At 42.1% G+C, this 22,240-nt stretch overlaps 1 protein-coding gene across 2 annotated transcripts in view; it reads left to right on the forward strand.

Annotated features, from left to right (window-relative positions):
• Positions 1 to 875: 875 nt before the first annotated feature.
• Positions 876 to 22,240, forward strand: part of LOC111871474 — a 252,688-nt gene continuing 231,323 nt past the window's right edge. For both annotated transcript variants that reach the window (XM_023864636.2, XM_023864629.2), the window contains exon 1: positions 876 to 1,179. The gene's annotated coding sequence lies outside the window, so the exon portion shown is untranslated. The remainder of the gene's footprint in view (positions 1,180 to 22,240) is intronic.

A 22,240-nucleotide genomic window follows, 5' to 3' on the forward strand; every position in this document is an offset into this window, starting at 1 on the left:
TTGGGAGACCAATGAGTTTAACTTCGACGAGAGCTAAGGACAGTTGAGCTCCTAGCAGAGCAGAAGACACTTCACCGAGATTAGCGGTACGAGAGTGTATAACACTGAAGAGGAAACGTCCGAAGGCGCTATAAGTGCGATTAATTGTATTTGTGAGTGTAAAGGGCGATCGTCCAATAAATATTCGTCCAAATCCGAGAAATGTTAATATGTGTTTATAAGTCAGTGCTATCTTTTAAACTATCCACTGTTCAAACTCCTATTTGACCAGTGGAATTTTAAGATCAGTGTCTGGTGAACATTCGCCTCAAAGGTATGTTCGTAACCTCACAAGCATTGAAATGGAAACGTGGCGTGCGTTGTACTTTTCAGTTTGTTTATTTGTGTCTTATGTAGCAATGCTGCCCCTATCTCAGACTGCACAGCGTTGATAAGTAGGATGATTTTGTGAACAATGATTTGGAAAGGATGTGAAACAAGATGGTCATGACGTAATCTTACATACTATCCCAGCACTGCTATTCAGATTCGGAAGTTGGTTACAAATGTTTTCCCGACATTCTGTAAAATATTAAACTGACCTACATATTTTAATAGAGACGCATTATCATTAGCCACGATATAAAAACGTGACACATTAAAGATATAAACTGCAATAAATAGGAACAATATGTTTGTTTTATAAACCGCCTCTTTGTCCAGCCTAACACTGCAGAACGCAAGCAGAGAGAATATCCCTGTGATAGTAACATGAGAATCGATTATAGTTGGGCGGAGCGTGCGCTTTGCGTTTGGTTTTTCACAGTAGTTGCTGTGTATAACCGCTACGTGGCGTTGCCATCTTCGCGCTGGCGCATGAGATGAAAGTGACTTTAATAAAGGCTAAAGAAAAAGATAAAAAAGGGCTACGACCGATTGCATCTTGAAAGTGTTGGACGGAGCAAGGGATAACACATGCACATCCAAAGTGTGTCGGTTTGATAAACATAGAGAGGTCGCGAGTGATGCAGAAGCGGCAAGGCTGCTGCTGTCGTAACGTCAGTGTTTGTTTGGAAACAACAGCGTGTGTGTAGGAGGTTAGGTTGTTTTGTATTCAGTCTGTCGCAGAGTTAGGTCCAGTAGAAACGTTCGTGCGTGGAAACGGGAGCATGGAGCTGACGTGAATGACTGCATTGCAAGGTGGGTAGCGTGACTTCTTAGAGAAACGCAAGATATAAATGCACGTTTGGTATACAAGAAGGCGGCGTTGCTATGTTAGATGCAGTCTTCTCGTGTTGACTGTCTGTTTGATAAGAGGCATGTTAAGTACCTTAACAAGTATGATTGATACGTTATCCTTTTTTGGCCCCCTTATAAGATGGCCCATTTAATGTTTTAAAAGCATATGATTAATTTAGAATGAACTGCGTAAAAAGGATTCAGTAGACTTTTATGGAGTAAAGTTATTTGTTCAAAAAAAAGTTTATTACATATAGTGAAGAGATATTTACGTTTATATAGACGTACTTGTTTCGACATTGAAAGATTATGATCACTGTCTTCATATGATGGTGTCTTTCAGAGTTTTCATGTGCCTTAACACAAGAAAGACAGCCTTATCGTAAACGTTTATAGAATTTCTCTCTCTTATGTTCCATCACATTCACATAAATTTATTAACTAGCTGGCATATTAAAGTAAATAAACATTTATGCTTTATGTAATGACAACGCAAGTAAATCGGAATATAAAGAATAACGAATTGGAGGGAATGTTGATGTAGTCGTCATCAGAAGTGCAACGTCCCGAATTCTTACGTATTTTCTTAATTACACAAATCCTTTTGTACATTGCAGTTTCTGTTATAATGCAGCAGTCTTCTTTCATTTAATTGTGGTCGACATAACTGTGAAACATACGGTATTGTTCCCCAGAATTACTAGGTTTTTGGACTTTGTCCATCGTCCTGTATTCCAGAAACTAGAAACCAACGTTTCGAGAACTGGATCTGTTTCCGAAACGTTGTGTTTTGTAATTTCTAGAATACTGGACGAAGGAAAAAACCCGAAAACTCAGTAATTCTGTGTATTATACACCAGCATCAGAACCTTTTAGAACAGGGTATTGTTGTCATCTTATCTTAGCAAACGGCAACATGTTTCGAATGGAGCCTATAGCCGTCATTTTTATGACGTTGATATTTATATGTGTAACGTAAATGCTCAATTAAGTACAATTTATATAACTCGAAAGTTCTTTAAAACATTCGGGTAATGTACCCATTAAGGAATATAACGCGTATTAAAATATTTAGTGTTACAAACTGTATTTGATAACAGTTCAAAGTGTTGATATTAACTTGGCCCATAATTTGCTAATGTCTGAGAGTAAGTGCTTGTGTGCCTTTATTAAGAATTTGCCATGGCCCAGTAACTGGTTAATATCGGTTCTGTAAACAACAGTCTTAGTAATTCAATTCAATGGCCGCGCCATAGCGCAAGCGATTAGTCGCTGGATTCCCACCGCGGCGGCCCGGGTTCGATCCCGGGTCTGGTGAAGTGGGATTTGTGGTGGACAAAGTGGCACTAGGGCAGGTTGTGTCCGAGTACTTCGGCTTCCCCTGCCAATCTTCATTCCACCAATTGCTCCACAATCACCCTCACCTATCATCTGGGGCTGGTACAATAGGCCAGAAGTGGCCGAAGTACAAGGGACTTAGTCTCACTCCACTAGCATTAAAAAAAATTCAGTTCAATTCTTTATTATGTATGTGCTGAGCCAACAGCCACACGGCCAATTACAGATACTGCACATTGCAGATAGAAGTAGTTACATACTGGACAAATACAACTTAAGTCAAATAATAATAATAATAATAATAATAATAATAATAATAATAATAATAATAATGGGAACCGGGATAGCGTAGTCGGTATTGCGACTAGCTGCGGCCTGGACGACCGAGAAGTCGGAGTTCGAATCCCAGTAGGTCAAGAATTTTCTCTTCTCTAAGGCCGCGCCATAGCTCAAGCGGTTAGTCGGTGGCTTCTCATCGCGGCGGCCCGAGTTCAAACCCGGGTCTGGTCAAGTGGGATTTGTGGTGAACAAAGTGGCGCTGGGGTAGGTTTTCTCCCGAGTATTTCGGTTTCCCCTGCCAAGCTTCATTCCACCAAATTCCCCATCATCATAATCACCCGGGGCAGGTAGGCCAATCAGTGGCCGTCGTGCTGAGTGGACCAAACTGGACTCCACCCCCCACTATGCGAATTAAAAAAAAATTAATTCTCTCATCTACGTCTTCCAGACTGGCTCTGGGGCCCACCCAACATCCTATCCAGTGGGTACCGGGGGCTCTTTCCCCGGAAGTAAAGCGGCCGGGTCGTGAAGCTGACCACTCACCTCCAGCTAGTGCCGAGGTCAAGAAAACGTGGATCTATACATCCACTCCCCCATACACCTTCATGGCGTAGTGCTTAATTAGTTAAGCACAGGGACAACTTTACCTTTTTTTAATAATTAAATTGAATTCGTTATTTATATGCCGAGTCAACAACCACAAGGCCAATTACAGACACAGCACAGTGTAGGTACAAGTAATTACATATAATAATAATAATAATAATAATAATACTGTATTATGCAAATGTTTTTTTGTATAAGTTGGATAGAAATTTGATATTTGGTATAAAATTGAAAGAGTTATTTCAGAACTAGTATTGGACTCATAATATCCATAAAATGGCACCAGAGACCCAACACACACACACACCGATTGGCAGCACGAGACTTTTACTCTTTTATTGTTTTTCAGATGTGTCAGTTTAAGGCCCAATTAATCCAACTTATGAACGATTGATATTAATTACGCTAGTATAAATCCCCTTAAAATTTGACGATTCCCATCTGTAGGTACCGTTTCCGCAGACATCCCTTCCAATTACAGGCCTTTGAGAGTCACTTTGCAGTCACAGTTTCAATGAATATGCACGCTGTGGATTTGAAAAGTTCGGTATAACAGTTTGCTAGAATACACAGGGTTGCTGCATAGAGGTATTTTTTTAATGCTAATTCGGTGGGACTAAGTTCCTTGTACTGCGGCCACTTCTGGACTATTGTACCAGCCCCAGATGATAGGTGAGGGTGATTGTGGAGCAATTGGTGGAATGAAGAATGACAGGGGAAACCGAAGTACTCGGAGAAAACCTGCCACAGCGCCACTTTGTCCACCACAAATTCCACTTGACCAGACCCGGGATCGAACCCGGGCCGCCGCGTTGGGAAGCCAGCGGCTAACCGCTTGAGCTGTGGCGTGGCCTTAACGCAAAAGTAAATCCATAAGAGGACGAGTGCTACAAGTTCATAATTTAAGATGATGAAAAAATAATTATAAACTAATGTACTGCGTTTCCAGTATTGGACTTTGTTGCCTATATTTAAATATAGGCCCACACGCTGGTGTACCTGCACGTAGTATGTACGTGTACATATAGAGGTGTAAACTGTGACGGGGAATGCTGTGCATTGTGGGCCTTGAGATGTTTGATATGTTTGCCGGTAGGGTGAGATTGTCGTCTAATTCCTGTTACAAAGCATGCAACCAGACATTAAGCTGTACTGAACGACATTAATTCAAATGCCACCACGTCCCACTCAACTGTTATTGTGTTTGTTGTGTCTAGTTTACGCTTTCACTCTGTTTGCGGTTTCGCAGACAGACCCTGAGCCCTTTGTATGCGGACCGGAACCGAGCCGACTGCGCGTATAAAATTAGCTTTTCTTAATAAAGTCTATCCAGTTCCTAAGCACCAAGCCGTGATTACATATATGGGGCATTAGAGAGAGATAGTGGTCAGGTACACTCCACAGCCGCTTTACCCCTGGAGGGAAAGATCCAGATATTCATTGGGTGTGCCCCAGATACAATATGAACTTGGCGAAATCCCTCAGTACCTATCGGGAATCGCGACGCGGCTCATAATTCTGTATGTAATCGGCTAAGCTATTTTCGCCCTCTTTGGCACATCATAAAAAGGTAAAACTGTCCTTGTAACAGGACGTGGAGGCCCACAGGGTTGTAAGACGTCCAGAGTGCCACATTTTCTAGACACTCGGCTCACAGATGACGGTGAAGTTGTCAGCCTTACGCGCCGGCCGCAGTTTTCCCCCCAAGAAGATTCCTGGTACTCATTTTTGTTATAGGCTGAGTCGACCCCAGGGCCATAATGCGGCTGGAAGGATTACGTCAATTGAAAAATCCACTGACCTCAGCGAGAATCGAACCCGCGACCTTCCGGCTTGTAGCATAGTGCCTCAACCAACTACGCTACCGCTACGTTACGGCGTCCAACACTACATGCTAGGAGGCTCGTAAGACTGAACCATAGGAAAGTTGAGGCATAATTTAAAGCGACGGCAGAGAATAAAATGCATGTGTTACGCTTTATGTTCTGCTGTTGGAAATAGTTTTTGTGTGTTTTCTGAACCCCCGAAGGAGTCTCAACTTGATTGATGGGAGCACGCAGAACTCTGTACTGAGTCGCCCGTAATGCAGAGTTAGAAGGTTCATTGCAGTGACCTGACATATTCACAGTGGGAGCTGGTAGAGTAGCAACATCCGTGGATATTGTTCCTGCGTGTTTCCAGCGATACTGATCATAATGACCACTCGATTTACGTCCATCTTAGATACCCCGGTCACTTTAATAATGCGTTTCGATCTCTCTGTGGTTTTCCTGCGTGTCTACATTTCTGTCGGTTCTTTGTATTCACTGTCCCTGTTGTGACCTGTCTCCCATCCGGGCAGCCGTATCAGATATCTCAAACATTAAATAGATTGGAACTCTATATGTTGGCTCAAGCGGTAACGCTTGGGAGTTGTTTTCGTGAGGTGACCAGTTCGACTCCCGTCCGAGACACTGGCTGTTCTGTTTGACATGTTTCGTGGCGCTCCCCAGTGCTTGAAAGAAAATACCGGGCTATATAACTGCACTATGGCCCTAGGATTGACTCAGCCACTAACAAAATGAGTACCAGGAATCTTCCTGGGTGGTAAAGGGCGGCCGGCGCATAAGGCTGACAACCTTACCGCCATCTGAGAGCCGGTTGACTACAGAAAATGTGGAAGCCTCGATATCTCACAACCCTATGGGCCTTCTCAGCCTGCTACAAAGATAGTTTTACCTTATCTTTTACCAGGGACAACTTTGCCTTTTCCTCTTGTATTCGTGCGAAAAAAAGAAATGTTGAAATTTTTGTTGAGTTTTATAATAATCTTTTGAATATAAATAATACGTTCTAAAGTTAACGGTCTGATGTTTCCCATGGGTAATCGACATTTCCCCATGACAGTTTGCGCGCCTGTCCATGGGTAAGTTCAGTGGTACTGCTGCTACCATGCTGACCGAATTCCCCGGATGTTGTTTGAGTACTACCCAAAACGAAGAAGGGAGATAGGCCGACCACTGAAGACATGGAGGGACCAGTTAGACTTAAGGGGCCTATACACATACGAGTGTAGCTCGCGAGTCCGGCTCGGTGAGCTTGACTCAGATTAATTTCACGACACACGCATGAGCTGACTCCCAACTTTGCGACCCACACACGGAGGAGTTTAGCTCATTAGAACCCGAGACGAGTCGGTCTCGCGAGCCAGACTCGTACGTGTATGGGCCCCTTAACCCTGGCCTAGGAACGGACCAAAAGGCCCAATACTTGTAGATGATTATGACGATGATGATGTTCTGAAATTCATGGGTTAGAGTTTACTTTCGCGTCTGATTTTGGCACAGAACGGCCAAGGCGCTGAAAAGGAAGAAATCGCGGAAAGAGGTGGATGTCAGTAAAGTAGTCCGAAATTTTGAGGGAACACATTTTGAAATGAAGATAATTATCTTCTGTGATGTGCCGCATAATGAGGAGCTTCATAACTTGTACTCTTCTCCAAGTATAATTAGAATGGTCAAGTCAAGGAGGGTGAGGTGAGTAGGTCATGTAGCTCGAATGGGAGAGACGATGGATGCGTATAGGATAATGGTGGGAAAACCAGAAGGAAAGAGACCACTGGGAAGACAAAAGCTTAGGTGGGTGGACAATATAAAATGGATCTTAGAGAGATAGAATGGGATGGTATGGATTGGATTGATCTGGCTCAGGATAGGGACAAGTGGAGGGCTCTTGTGAACACGGCGATGAACCTTCGGGTTCCATAAAATGCTGGGAAATTCTTGAGTAGCTGCAGAATTGGCGGCTCCTCAAGAAGGGCTCAGCTCCATGAGTAAATAAGTAAATAAGTAAGTAAGTAAGTAAGATGTGCCGCTGGGCAAGTCTGGTAGATAGTGAACAACGTTACGGAGGAACATAACTGCTTTCATCTTTAGCTTACAAGACGGAGGCAGTGCATTTCTCCGAAACTATGGCAACAGTCACACAGTGTCACATCCCAGAAGACAGCAATCTTCACAATCAGCGCTGTGAGAACCTCAGATTTCATACTTTTAAATAATCGATCTTATACAAATTCTTGGCACACAAGTCTTCAAGGCACCAAATGATATAATTCTTTTTATTGCTGGTGGGGTGGGACTAAGTCCCTTGTACTGCGGCCACTTCTGGCCTATTGTACCAGCCCCAGATGATAGGTGAGGGTGATTGTGGAGCAATTGGTGGAATGAAGATTGGCAGGGGAAACCGAAGTACTCCAGCGCCACTTTGTCCACCACAAATCCCACTTGACCAGACCCGGGATCGAGCCCGGACCGCCACGGTGGAAGCCAGCTGCCCTGAATGATCGAACATCAAATACATTTTAATGCCGTCTCCCATCTATCAAAATATGGTCAATTTAATTATGAGTCTTTCCATCAGGAATTGTTCAAGTACATTTATGAATGGTATGGTGTTGGAACATTGTACTCGTACTTTTGACAGATTTCTGGATGTTGCAATGTTTGCCACTCTAAATCCATTATCATTACTAATTTCGTTCAAAGTGTCATACCCAATTTTTGGTGTGAATTATCTTCCCTACCTACCTTGACGTTCAAATCACCTAAAAGAATTTTCCTGTGATATTTATCATATTTATCGAATACACGTTCTAGTTTCTCGTAGAAGCTATCCTTCAAATCATCAATTTTATCCTACTTTGGGGCATGAACATTCAGAACAATAATATTGCACCAACGACCTCTTAGTACTATTAAGTACTACATCATATCACTAACAAACTGCACCCTCTTAACAGGGCATATGATTCTCTTGTGTAAAAAAAAAATCTGTACCTAATTCATGATTTGACGAAAAATAACAATGGGCCTAATTCTTAAAATTTGTTATCTTGGTCAGTACTTTTAGCCTAGAATGTTACAGAAGATCGGTTTAAAGAGGCTACTGGGGAGACCTAGGCGTAGATGAGAAGATAATATTAAAGTGGATATTATAGAAATCGAGTGTGAAGGTGTTTGCTGGATTCATCTGCTACGACATAAGAACCAGCTGATTGCTCCTGTGAGCACCTTCGGACTCTGTAAACACAGGAAACTCCATGATTTGCTGAGAGGCTCTTGCTCAAGGATAGTTTTTATGTTTTAATCAGTCACATGGCGACGATACGATATTTTGGGCTTAAATCGGACAAATTTGACGTAATCAGCATCGGAATTATTGGGAACTATGCACAAAAATGAACAAAGAAATTTAAAGTTTTTGTAGACCCGCCGTATAGGCTGAAGCTCTTATACGAAATAAGCGTCATAGCTCTTCCAAGAACTTCCTCGCGCAATCATTTAAGCTAAGCTGCGTCCGAAGCTGCTTTATGTACATAGTTTATGAAATGTTTACACCTGGAGGTACACTCCTAGCAGGGGCCTCCTCGCACTGCCAGATGGTTATCATATCACGTTAATACTGAGGTACTAACCGGGAATTAATTCCCGGTAAGGCAAGGATTTTCTCGTCATCAGAACGTCGAAATTGGCCCTGGTTCCCACCCAGCGTCCTGTCCAGTGGGTGCGTGAAGTTCTGTCACTGGCGGTGAAGCGGTTTGTGAATTGTACTGACTGATCACCTCCATCTAGGCTACCTCTTCATAGCACGTTGTTTAAACACAGAGACAACTTTATCTCATGTGTATTTGCAGCCCACTTCGCGACACTGTGAGATGTGATCTTCCAGTTTCTGCATAGGCAGAAGGTCATGCTGGCGTAAGCATGAGGTGCCTCTTTCGGTTTTGCAGTATGGTTACTAATAATTATAGAGGGGTAATTTGTTTAAGTTTGCTGGATTTGAGGTTCTGGTAACGGTGACTTAGACTACGGGTTGCCGGATTGGAATGCCTTATAACTCGATAAAATCCGGCGTTCCGGAGGAACATGCCGCTTTAATCTTCTAGGTCGAAGATTATGCCAAGCAAGAACCTAGCAAGAAGTATGAGGCAAGTAGAGCTCTGTCTGCCGCCTGCTGCTTGCTTGTTTCTTCCTTGTCATATTCATTGACTCTGAAGATACAGGAGATATGTCCCCCGAAACGTCGGCTTTTTCCGTAGTACATGGCTTTACAAGCCAGAGGACGGCTCTCGTTTAAGTAATGTGAATACATCTAAGTTGAATGCTGGTGAGAATAGTCACCAGTTTGTCTGCCAGTATTACTTTTTTATTATTCTTAGTGGGGTGAGACTGAGTCCACTTGGTACTGCGGCCACTTCTGGCCTGTTATACCAGCTCCGTATGATAGATCAGGGTCTCCAAACTTTTCGAACCGCGGGCCACATTAGGTAATTCAGCACTTTCAACGGGCCGGATAAAATGAGAAATTAATAACTCTAGGTATATGAGTTTTATTGAAAGCACAGAATTTCATGAACTAAATACAAAGTACGTGAGAATAAATTATCGTATATTAATGACAACAGAAAGTAGCAGCAAATGCTCATATTTTCATCACAAATTATATTAAAACAATTAATATTAATGATGGAACTCTTTTTGCATTCTTAAAATCTGATTAAATTGAGGTTCAAATTTTGAAACCCCAATCACAAGTAGCGACTTTAAATGTTTATCGGATAAATTTGCCTGTATTTCGACTTGATGTACTTCATCTGAGAAAAAAGTTTGTTCACACAGATACGTCGTCCCAAAAATGGAGATAAATTTACAAGCAAATATCTTTAAACTTGGAAATTGCTCAGCGTTCAGAAATTTATAAAATTCGATCAAATTTCCTTCCTTGTATTTGTCTTTAATATGATAATTTTCCTGAAGTTCAATAATTTCCATTTGAATTTGACATCTGCAGCATCACAGTCAAACGGATTTTGAAACAATCTAATTTCTTGAGCACTGGAATCCAAATCAGCAAACTGTTTCCGAAATTGTTCTTTCAAATCTAAAGTGACTAAATTTGCAAACGAGGAAGGAAATTCTGCTTAACCCTTTTTATGCAACTCTGCACAGTATAGCATATGAACAAAGTTACAATTTTTCACTTGCCTTTCCAGAAGTATCAACTTTGCTCTGAATGCCTTGATAAGTGCAAATAAATCACAGACTAAGTTATTTTCACCCCGGAACTTTAAATTCAAATGGTTCATATGGTTCATCAGATCAGCAAAACTGCTAATTTCCAAAGCCACTTGGTATCTGATAAAAGTGATTCGTGATGGTTTTTCTCGGTAAGAAATATTTCAATTTCATTCCTGAGCTGAAAGAAGCGCGAAAGAACCTTTCCACAGCTAAGCCATCGAACAGTAGTATAATATGTCAGGTCAGTAAGCTCGGAATCACATTTACCAGTACTCACCGGAAAATTAGTTCAATTGGCGCATTTCTGAACAATTCTTTCGCGGGCCGGATAAAATCACATCGCGGGCCGTAGTTTGGAGACCCTTGTGATAGATGATGGTGATTGTGGAGAAATTGGTAGAATGTAGATTGGCAAGGAAACCGACGTACTCGGAGAAAATCTGCCCCAGAGACACTTTGTCCACCACAAATCCCACATGACCAGACCTGAGCTCGAACCCAGGTCGCCACCTGAGCTATGGCGCGGCCTTCATCTGGCAGTACTTGCTGTACCTGTCTAAATTATATAGGCTTAGGTCTTCATATTACCATTATAGTAGGTTAACAGTGTAGAAGGATAGAAGTAAGTTATTTTGTTCTCTGTATATTTCTGTGAAGTTAGATTTAAATTAAATGGGACACATCAGCTGTTGGTCTACGCCGATGCTGTGAATCTACTGGGTGATAATGTAGATACCATAAAGAAAAACACACAAACTTTAATTGATGCAAGTAAAGAGGTTGGTCTAGAAGTAAACACAGAGAAAACTAAGTATATGTTACTCTCTCGTCACCAAAATGCAGGGCAAACTCATGACATAAAGATAGGAAACAGATGTTTCGAAAAATGTGGCACAGTTCAGATATTTGGGAACAACGATAACAGATCGAAACCTGATTCAGGAGGAAATTAAGAGGCGATTGAATTCGGGTAATGCTTGGTACCATTCAATCCAGAACCTTTTGTCTTCTCGTTTGTTGTCCAAAAACATAAATATTAGAATATACAAAACTATAATTTTGCCTGTGGTTCTGTATGCGTGTGAAACTTGGTCTCTGATATTAAGGGAGGAACATAGACTGAGGGTGTTTGAGAACAGGATGTTAAGGAGAATATTTAGACCGAAGAGAGATGAAGTGACAGGACGTTGGAGAAAATTGCACAATGAGGAGCTTCATAACTTGTACTCTTCTCCAAATATAATTAGAATGATCAAGTCAAGGAGGATGAGGTGGGAAGGTAATGTAGCACGAATGGGGGAGACGAGGAATGCGTATAGGATATTGGTGGGAAAGCCAGAAGGAAAGAGACCACAGGGAAGACGAAGGCGTAGATGGGTTGACAATATTAGAATGGATCTTAGAGAGATAGGATGGGATGGTATGGATTGGATAGATTTGGCTCAGGATAGTGACTAGTGGAGGGCTCTTGTGAACACGGTAATAAACCTTCGGATTCCATAAAATGCTGGGAAATTCTTGAGTAGCTGCAGAATTGGCGGCTCCTCCAGAAGGGCTCAGCTCCATGAGTAAGTAAGTAATTAAGTATATTTCTGTGTGACCAAGTGAAGATTGAAAACTTCTGAGCTAGGAGTCTTGAAGATGATTTTTGTCAAGTTTGCAGTCTTTTGCGTTTATATGTAAGCTGCTTCACAAGTTACATAGGTCTATGTACTTAAAGCTGTGTTCATGATGACGTTACTTCATATGTAGAGTAAAATGCCCTTCGCAGTAGGAAGAAATTACGATAGTCCATATGCAGTACATTTCTTAGCTGAATTCTGATGTTTCGTACATGTATATAACTCATGTGAGAGGAACTAGAGGCTTGCCTCATTATTTTGGTTTAATATTCCCTTGATGTAGCCCGTATCATAAAACAATACACAAGCTATACAAAGGTGCAGTAGTAAACAACCGCATCTGTAGAACCTCTTATACGTCTAGTAAAGGTCTGGATGTGAGGTTACGTACCACGCATTTCCATGGCAACCCGACTTCAGAGTGGGCCTAATTAGAACCGTGAATTCTCAGCCCTCGTTTGGTAATAAACATAATACCAATTATACAGGGTGTTTTTATTACCTGAACCTTTTTTATAACTTTTTTGTCATTGAGCATTATATGACACTTTCGCAGAGCTGTGTACACATTTTGGAAATTTGTATGTTACACAAACGTATTTCATGTGATGTCAGCGAAGCTAACGAGCTTTGTGCAAACGAAGAACAAATTTACTGGAGTTTCTGTAGAAATGGCTTCAGTTTCTGACTGGATGAAGTTTTGAACTCCAGAATTGTATGCCGATTTCTCTGAAACACCCAATCCTTCAAGCACACCCACAGAAAGTAATTACAAGAGTTTCAGATTAGTGATGTTGGTGGTCATGAAAATCCTCCCTCGAATACCGCAGGATGCAATTTCGACGAGACTGTCTGCTCGATAACGTCATGAAAAGAGCGACTTACGCCTTGCTGTTGTAACGTCTGTGTTCTTGAAACGAGGCGGAAATTATTAGAATGTCATGTCCCATCTTGAAATGGACAAATTCATCACTCAGCAGACTGAGGTAAACATCAGAAGTGGCTGTGCCACGGATGAACACGGGACAGAATATCCCCACCCTCAGTAATGCGTCTAACACAAACTCTATGGAAGTAGTTGGTTCAGAACGATAATGCTTGCATACTATGAGACCCAAAATCGGATATTTTGCTTGTCACTGTAACCATCCAAATAGAAGTGTGCTTCGTCGGAGAATCACGTGACATTCAGCACGCACGGATTGTCCTCGAGTAGCGTTCTGCACTCCCTCGCAAAAGCGCAATGCCTCGCTATTCCGTCTTCTGACAATGGTTGACTCAGCTGTACGGAAACGACAAGTCATCTCGACATATTTTCCATGCAGTGGAGGTTAAGACCCCAGTCTGTTGTGCTAAACGTTTCTTTAACTTATTCTCATTGGCCCCCTTGCTGTAAGGACAACTTCTTCCGTACAAACAGACGCGTTGCATTTATGTCCCATCGCAGATTTATCATACGCACTTCCCGTTTCCTCAAACTGTCTCACAGTACAGTAGGTAATACCGCTTGATGATAAAACACTAAGTTAGGCCGCACACCGGCATGACTCAGAGAAAGCAGCACAGTTGAAACGAATGAGATTATGAAAACCGCCGGACACCGGTCTGAGTTATGATGCTGACGTCAGCTCCATGCTGCAGACACCTGCAGCAAGACTCTTCATGTTCCTTTTCTGTGCGTCAAGACTCAGACATCAGTACTCGAGGAACAGCACCGGTGTACCTTATCGACATGACATGTCATCAACTAGAGAGGATGTGATAAGACACAGACACGTGCTACTTCGGTGTGTGGACTCGAGTCTGAATCACGAATGAAGCAAGACTGCGTCTTTTATCTCATGTCTTGATGCTTGTCTTGACGCAGTTGGTGTGCGGTCGCCCTAACAGAAGCACCTGAACACAAGAACCACCAATAGAATAAAACTTTTCAATAAAAACATTACCGGATGCAACGCCATCTTGTTTAATCAGTCCAGCGTTTCCAGAGGCAGCAAACAAATAAACATCCCGTATTTATTTTAAACAAAAATCATTATAGCGTTAATTTTACGAGAATAGATAAATGAGGAAAGCTAGTAAACTTAGTGCTCAGTGCAGTATCGGTTTTGTGTTCAGTCAAGGAAGTCGTAATGGCACGAAGAATCACCAAAGTAAATACCTAAAGAATACTGGTGTACTTTGTGCCTGTACTGCTTTCACGAGCGAAAAACGAAGTGAAAACGTGCATTTTTATGATAAAAAAGTCACACGAGACCAAGTTATTCAGTTTTATTTCGAATATTATATATATTAGACATTTAAAACACGTTACTACAATCTCAGGACCATATAAACCTCTCACTCGTTTGCCCATGTGAATGAATATATGCAGAATGTGTTTCATGGAACTTGCAAACACTACAACACGAGATGAAACCAGGAACCACAAATCCTGTTTTTATTAGTCATGGTTAAAAAAACACTGGTCTCATTTTTACCCTTCTTCCATTGCGATTACATATGAAATGTGACACGCAAGTTGATTAATGAAACTGTATTGTTCCATAAGCATCTCAGATGCCGTCACTTACGAAAAGACCACTACAACAAATTTCACCACAAGCATGCTGCCTTTTAGAGGCCGTCCTGTAGAGATATGACAGTTGTTGTAGTCCGAATGTGTGGAAATTGGTTCTCCAGTTTACACAGACAAAATAATTAAAATATGCATATGCGAAATATTATATTCGAGGTGCATGATATAATATTATCAGTCGTATACAGAGTGTAAATAAATATACGTTACAACGCTCTGTGATAAATAGATGGGTTCAATCTGATGATACAATATTTTGTTAATACACCCATGTCCGGAGGTTCAATCTGATGATACAATATTTTGTTAATACACCCGTGTCCGGAGGTTCAATCTGATGATACAATATTTTGTTAATACACCCATGTCCGGAGGTTCAATCTGATGATACAATATTTTGTTAATACACCCATGTCCGGAGACGCTTCCTTTTGATACAGGGTCACACAATGTTCTGATAGTATGCATAAGTTTTAGGGGTTGTTATAGTTGTTTTACGTTATAAAAGTTGCATAAAATGGCGGTTGCCGACTTCATTGCATGTTCTGCACAGCCTGGCTATGTTATGCTGAACTTTTTGAAAGATTCCCAGCATTTCCCGGATGGTACTGAAATTCTTACCACAAGGTCATATTGTGTCTCCACTGGAGTCTCGTACACCAGGCTTTGCATGTACCCCCAGAGAAAGAAATCCAGTGGAGTCAAGTCAGGATAGCGAGAGGGCCACGTTATTGGGCTTCCGGTTCCGATTCATCTGTTGCCGAAGGTTTCATCCAAACACTCACTGACAACACTAGTGCAGTGTGACAGGACGCCATCATGCTGGAACCACATTTCACGACGGACTTTCAAAGGCACAACTTCCAGCAGCTCGGGTAAGGTCTCTTGAAGAAATGTTAGGTAAATGTCTCCAGTAAGCCACAGAGGAAAGAGGTAAGAGGTAAGGACGTCCTCCTTCATATTTCAGAGGCTCTAGCGCGTAAACAAAGCTTTTCCGGACATGAGTGTTTTAACAAAATATGATCAGATTGAACTCATCTATCTACCACAGAGCGTTGTAATGTATCCATTTACACTCTGTATATTTATATATCCATCACACATAACTGATGCAATTAATACAAATTGCGTGCAGTCTTGTTACTTCTTAGCTACGTGTTTCAACATGACTTTGTCGTGATAGGTTTATGTGACGCTGTTGTAAGTCAGTGCATCTCAAAACAGAGCCCGCACACTTGTCAGGTTTGCCATCCCCGTTCCATTCACGTCCGTTTCATACAATTATATGTCACCGTTTTTAATAAATAATTGACAGCTGAAAAGCTTTCAGATATCATATTCTTCCTTACTTACTTACTTACTTATGGATCTAGCGGCCTCCGTAGTCTAGGGGTAACGTTCCCACCTCGTGACTCAAGGTACGCGGGTTCAAACCCGGCGGAGGTCGTGGAATTTTAAGGGCGGAAGAATTCAGGGAACAAGTCCTCCGGGAGGGACTTTAAGCCGTGGGTCCCTTGTCGTAGCTTTACGGCACGTAAAAGAACCTCATGTCTCAAGGGGACCTCTGAGCCAAATTCGGGACATTTCCCGACCAACAGTAGTCTCTAACCCCTCTGGAGATGGGGGAAGCATCGAGATACCGCTGAGCCAGTAGAGGCCGAACTCGGTGGCTGAGTCGGGACTGATGGCACGCACCAGTACCGGTAGGGTATAGAGACTGGTAGAATATCACAGGGGGACGCACAATGGACCAACATCTGGTCTAAGTGCATGGGGAAACCCACCCTCTCCAACAACAACAACAACAACAACAACAACAACAACAACAACAACAACAACAACAACAACAACTCATGGATCTGAGCCCTTCTGTAAGAGCTGCCAATTCTGCAGCTACTCAAGAATTTCCCAGCATTTTATGGAACCCGAAGGTTCATTACTGTGTTCACAAGAGCCCTCTACTGGTCCCTATCCTGAGCCAGATCTATTCAATCCATACCATACCATCCCATCCTATCTCTCTAAGATAAATTCTAATATTGTCCACCCACCTACACCTTGGTCTTCCCTGTGGTCTCTTTCCTTCTGGCTTTCCCACCAATATCCTATACGCATTCCTCGTCTCCCCCATTCGTGCTACATGCGCTGCCCGCCTCATCCTCCTTGACTTGATCATTCTAATTATACTTGGAGAAGAGTACAAGTTATGAAGCTCCTCATTGTGCAGTTTTCTCCAAGCTCCTGCATATTCTTCCTTATATTTATAAACTGAAATGATCTGTAGACATTGCCCATTATTTGGAACACAGTAGATGTAGGCCTACAGGTCGTATGAGGAACTTGATCTACTCCCAGACAGACGTTTTGGTTACCATTATACAGAGCACAATATCCTCCTCTCCGTTAACAATAACCAGAAGCCGTAAGTGCCAACTTATGCAGCTAATTATTACACCAGTTTTGCGTAATAATTGAATCGGAGAGCTGCAAAGGAGGAAGTTCCGTAGCCGAAACACCGACATGCTCGAACTAAACGATTCAGTTGTTATTTATTTGCATATATTCACTCATGTATGTTATTGACGTATCTGAGTAGCTGGAGTAGCTCAGTCAACATAGTGACAGGCTTGAGGCTCGGAAACCAGGGCAGGGATTAGGATGCTTTTCTTCTCTCCCACGTTCAGATCGATTCTTGGGCCCACCATCTTCGCCAGTGGGGCTTTTCTTTGTAGTTAAAGCTGCCGGAATTTTAAATTCATCACTTACCTGCATCTAGTAGTGATGTTAAGTGTACGTGGAGTTCTGCTTCCGTATATTTTCATGTTGTGTGAATTTAAACAAAGGAACTTATTTATTTATAAAAGCGTTTTATTTATTTATTTATTTATTTATATAACATATCTGACCGCCTCTGTGGTCTAGTTGTCAGAGTTTCTGGCTACAGATCCAGAGGTCCGGGTTCGATTCCCGGCGCTACCAGATTTTCTGAGAAGTGATGAGTCTGGAATGGGGTCCACTCAGCCTCGTGTGGATAACTGAGGAGCTATTTCAAGGAAATAGCGGCTCCGGTCAAAAAAACATGGGAATCCGTTGCGCTGACAACGCGACGCACTCTATCCGCTAAAGTTGGCACTAACTTCTCCGACAAGCGGCGGTCGCTCGGTCGGTATAGTTCGCTTACGGACCACAGGCCACAGAGTTTGTTTTATATGACATATATCTTTCCTTCAAAGGAATATGAGACTCTTATTTGTGTTTAATAGTTTTATTTATTCATTCAACGAAATAAGTTGCATTGTGCTGTGAGATAGCAGGAGAGGACTAGCTTAACACCAGATCGTTGCAGTATGCCGTCCTCAAATTAATCTGATGTATTTGCTCATTGACATATTCTAAATTTATGATATTACTCAATATATTTCCCTCTTTTTGCTTTTAACCTATGTCCATAAGACAACTTTCCTTAGTACAGTTTATTATTTTTTCAGTATGCTAACTTCCCGTCAGTTACTTACCACACCTTGTTCTCTTGGTATTCACGTGTAGCTCCAGCAGTTTGTAACTGCTGTCGTGAAAACTTCTGATAGGGTATACGAGTAATAGAGGTACGACCACTCTGAATAGAATCGTGAAATTTCAATGGACTTTTCTACTGCTTGAGGTTGTGCTGTATTCTCTATAAAACTGGTCGCGTGTGTTGAAAAGAGCAATATGGAGGCGAGTGTCTTTGACAGAACCCCACCTCAGTTATTTGAAAACTTATACCAACTATAAAATACGGCCTGGTGTTATGTGGACACAGTTCTACGTTTGTAATAAAACTCAACCCAAAAAACTAAACTGAAATACAAAATACAGATTGAAGATGCCAGAGGAGAAGCAAGATGAATGTTTGGGTGTACGAAAGCTGATTTATGTACAAATGAAAAGAAGTCAGTACAAGAAGATTATCTATTTATATTTATCGCGGTAGCGTAGTTGGTTGGAGCACTACGCTACAAGCCGGAAGGTCACGGGTTAAAGTCCCGATGAGGTCATTGGATTTTTTTTCAATTGACCTAATTCTTCCGGCAGCACTATGGCCCTGGAGTTGACGCAGCCTCTAACAGAAATGAGTAGAAGTAAAAAAGGAGTAAAGCTATCCCTGTAACAGGCCGTGAAGGCCCATACGGTTGTGAGACGTTGAGGGTCCCACATTATCTAGACAATCGGCTCAAAGATGGCGGTAAGGTTGTCAGCCTTACGTGCCGGCCGCGCTTTACTCCCCAGGAAAATTATTTAATTCCTGGTACTCATGTATGTTGGCCATGTATTTGCCTGACGATGGCTTTTACTAGCCGAAACGTGTAGCAGAGCCAAACTAGGCATTGACATTGATATAGTTGTGTTGTGACGGTTTTAATAAAGAAACTGGGATAGCTTTACTTTTACTATACTTTTTACTTACGTAGTATAATCTCTATATAGTAGCTGAGACGATTAAATAAAAGCATGTAATTGTTGCAACGTGTAACATGCATAATGAAACAAAAATGCATGCATGGAAAACTTATTGGAAGGAGCCACTTAAATACCTAGGCTATCCCTGTAACAGGCCATAGAGGCCCACAGAGTTCTGAGACGTTGAAGGTCCCACATTATTTAGACAATCGGCTCACAGATGGCGGTAAAGTTGTCAGCCTTATTCGCCACCTTTATCCCGTAGAAAGATTCATGGTACCCCAGGGTCATAGTGTGGCTGGAAGAATTAGGTCAATTGAAAAAATCCAACTCATCGGGACTCGAACCCGCGACCTACCGGCTTCTAGCATAGCCCCTCAACCAACTACGCGAACGCGTGAAGTACCTAGGCTTATAATTGGATAATATTAATATACATCTTAGATGAGGAAATCACGAATGTATGAGATGAAATAGCTTAGGATAAGGTCCAGCAGCTGCGTTTCGTGAACGTACCTTTGGGATGAGTAAAAGCTGGCAATGTCGTGACGGCATGAGTAACTACAAGCTCCTCACGACAGATTCCTCATTGTGCATTTCGTTCATGGATTTATAATAACGGGAAAGTTGCAGGCAGATGCACGTTTAAATCATATCTGTAATATCTTTTATTTGTTTATTTGGCTGACTTCCTTTCAAAGATGAAAGGAAAATAGACATTACTACTTCCTCGCAGAATTTATCGTTATATTAGATTTTATTTTCAAAATAGAGAAATGTATTCACGGCAAAGAAAGATGCAAACATTTGCTTCCGAACTTTTTGCAAGGAGAAACTCGTTTATCTTCTGCTATAAAATTGGGTCTGCACATCAAAACGCACGTCGCAACGTGAGCGAGCGACAGACAGCCAGGTTTGTTTTGCAGATTTTAATATTCCTGTAACTGATCGTGTAACATTATTTTCATGAGTTATCTAAAAGGATGGTGATTCTCTTAAGTTAACTTGTATTTAGAGACGTAGTGGGAGGAGATGATGTAAACTCGGTTATATCCGGGCTGGTTCACAGGAAAACTTGAATATCACAGTTTGAATACAAAACATTTATCCACTAAAGGAAGAGTTCGCAAGTTAGATAGTTATAGGTACTTTCAAAGTTATTCTTTTTATGTTGACAGACTAGCGAATTAAGGACTAACTGCGTGGAGGAGAGTCGTTTTTTAAGAAACTAATAATCGCTCCATTTTCTTTAGCCTAGTTTGTTTATCAAGAGGATCCGTCCAGGTCCGAGGCTTTGTGTGCATTTTCGTAACATAGTTATTTTTTACGGTGAGGAGTTGTTAGCCCCACGCCCAACCCCAAAGCCGTAGGACCACCCCTTGCCGGCTGTCCGTGACTGCTTATTGAACATATTCGCATTTTCCCTCCATACCTGGAGGGCGTCTCCTCCATCCGCATCCTGAGGACGCGCCATGCCGTGGTGAAAAGGGACCCACCTAATGGATCTTAGGGAGATAGGATGGGATGGGATGGATTGGATTGATCTGGCTTAGGATAGGGACCAGTGGAGGGCTCTTTTGAACACGGTAATGAACCTTTGGGTGCCATAAAATGCTGGGAAATTCTTGAGTAGCTGCAGAATTGGCGGCTCCTCAAGCAAGGCTCAGCTCCATGAGTAAGTAGGTAAGTACGAGTAATAATCACTCAGTGAGTCAAATGCCCCGCCTGCTACGGAGTTCACGAGAACTGCCGCTGACCTCTACCCAGAGCCAGGCCACACCCTCACTCCTTAGCTCTCTAAGATCAATTTTTATATTATCTTGTCATCTGTACTAGGTGACCTGTTTCCTTCAATTTTTTTTTTCCGGAGCTGATCATGGTCGTTAATTAATGCGATCGATCGGAGTCTTTCTCTGAGCCCTGTTAGTCTCTCGCCTATTCAGGGAATTCCCCACGTTCTATCCTGTTCACAAGAAATCACCACGTGACCCTGCTGTCAACCAGAAGAATAGTTGGGTTTTTATACCCTTCGCATGTTCAGACAAGTTTAGTGCAGCATTTAATGTTATTTCCGAATTTGTTGCACAGAGCACGCGCGCACACACATACGTATATATACTTATATGTGTGCTTGTGCCATCGGTCTGTCACTGGGAGAAGAAACGTTAACATTGAATTCGGTAATTAACACGGTAACAGGTAAAAAAGTAAAGTTGTCCCTGTGCTTAATCAGTTAAGCACTACACCACGAATGCGTATGAGGGAGTGGATGTATAGATCCATATTTTCTTGACCTCAGCAATATTGGAGGTGAGTTCATGTAACAATAACACTATGAATCACAGATTAGTGTGGAATGAGTGAGGTACACTACAATAAGAAAAGGAATCTGTAAGATTTGAGGTTCCCACAGCGATTGTTGTGAAGAACATTGTTTTCTTGGATTTAACGCCTGAAGTCCATTGAAAGTCAACCGACGTTTCTGAAGATCATCGCCTCCATTTTCAAGGTCGACGAATGAGACGAACGAGAAACCAGCATGAAATCTGGTAGAAAGATCTCTGCTCGGCTTATTCTTCGACCCTGAAGATAGAGGCGATATATTCCTTCGAAACGTTGGTTGACTTTCAGCGGACTACACGGCATTATATCACAGAAGGGAGTACTCTTCATAAGCTCTTTTGTTTGTTCGATCGGCTGGAAGGAAAGGACGTAATGTGTGCATGGAAGAAGTGATCAGCCGGTTTCTCTCAGCAGCTAAGGGATTATGCACTTGACTGGAAAGATGAACATGCTTTTAGCAGCCAGTATGTCTGGCAGCGCTATCTCTCCGTTACACTAACATGCAGCAGGTCATAATGCACACTGCGGTCACAAAGTGATTACCACAGCGCTGTCACTAGAACGTTGTCGGAAAATTGTTTCTCCTCGGGGTCCAAATGGGACTATTTACAAACTGCCTTCGGCCTCAGAGACTGATGGGAAAATATATGTACGTCAAAACTTGCTAAGTGCAAATTAGTTGCGGTACGGACTGGACGTAACAAAATAGATGAAAGAGCATCAGGCGTCTGTGAAGAGACTGTTGAAGGGTACGGTCT

The sequence above is a fragment of the Cryptotermes secundus genome, unplaced genomic scaffold, assembly GCF_002891405.2.
Source record: "Cryptotermes secundus unplaced genomic scaffold, Csec_1.0 scaffold152, whole genome shotgun sequence".
Classification (NCBI taxonomy): domain Eukaryota; kingdom Metazoa; phylum Arthropoda; class Insecta; order Blattodea; family Kalotermitidae; genus Cryptotermes; species Cryptotermes secundus.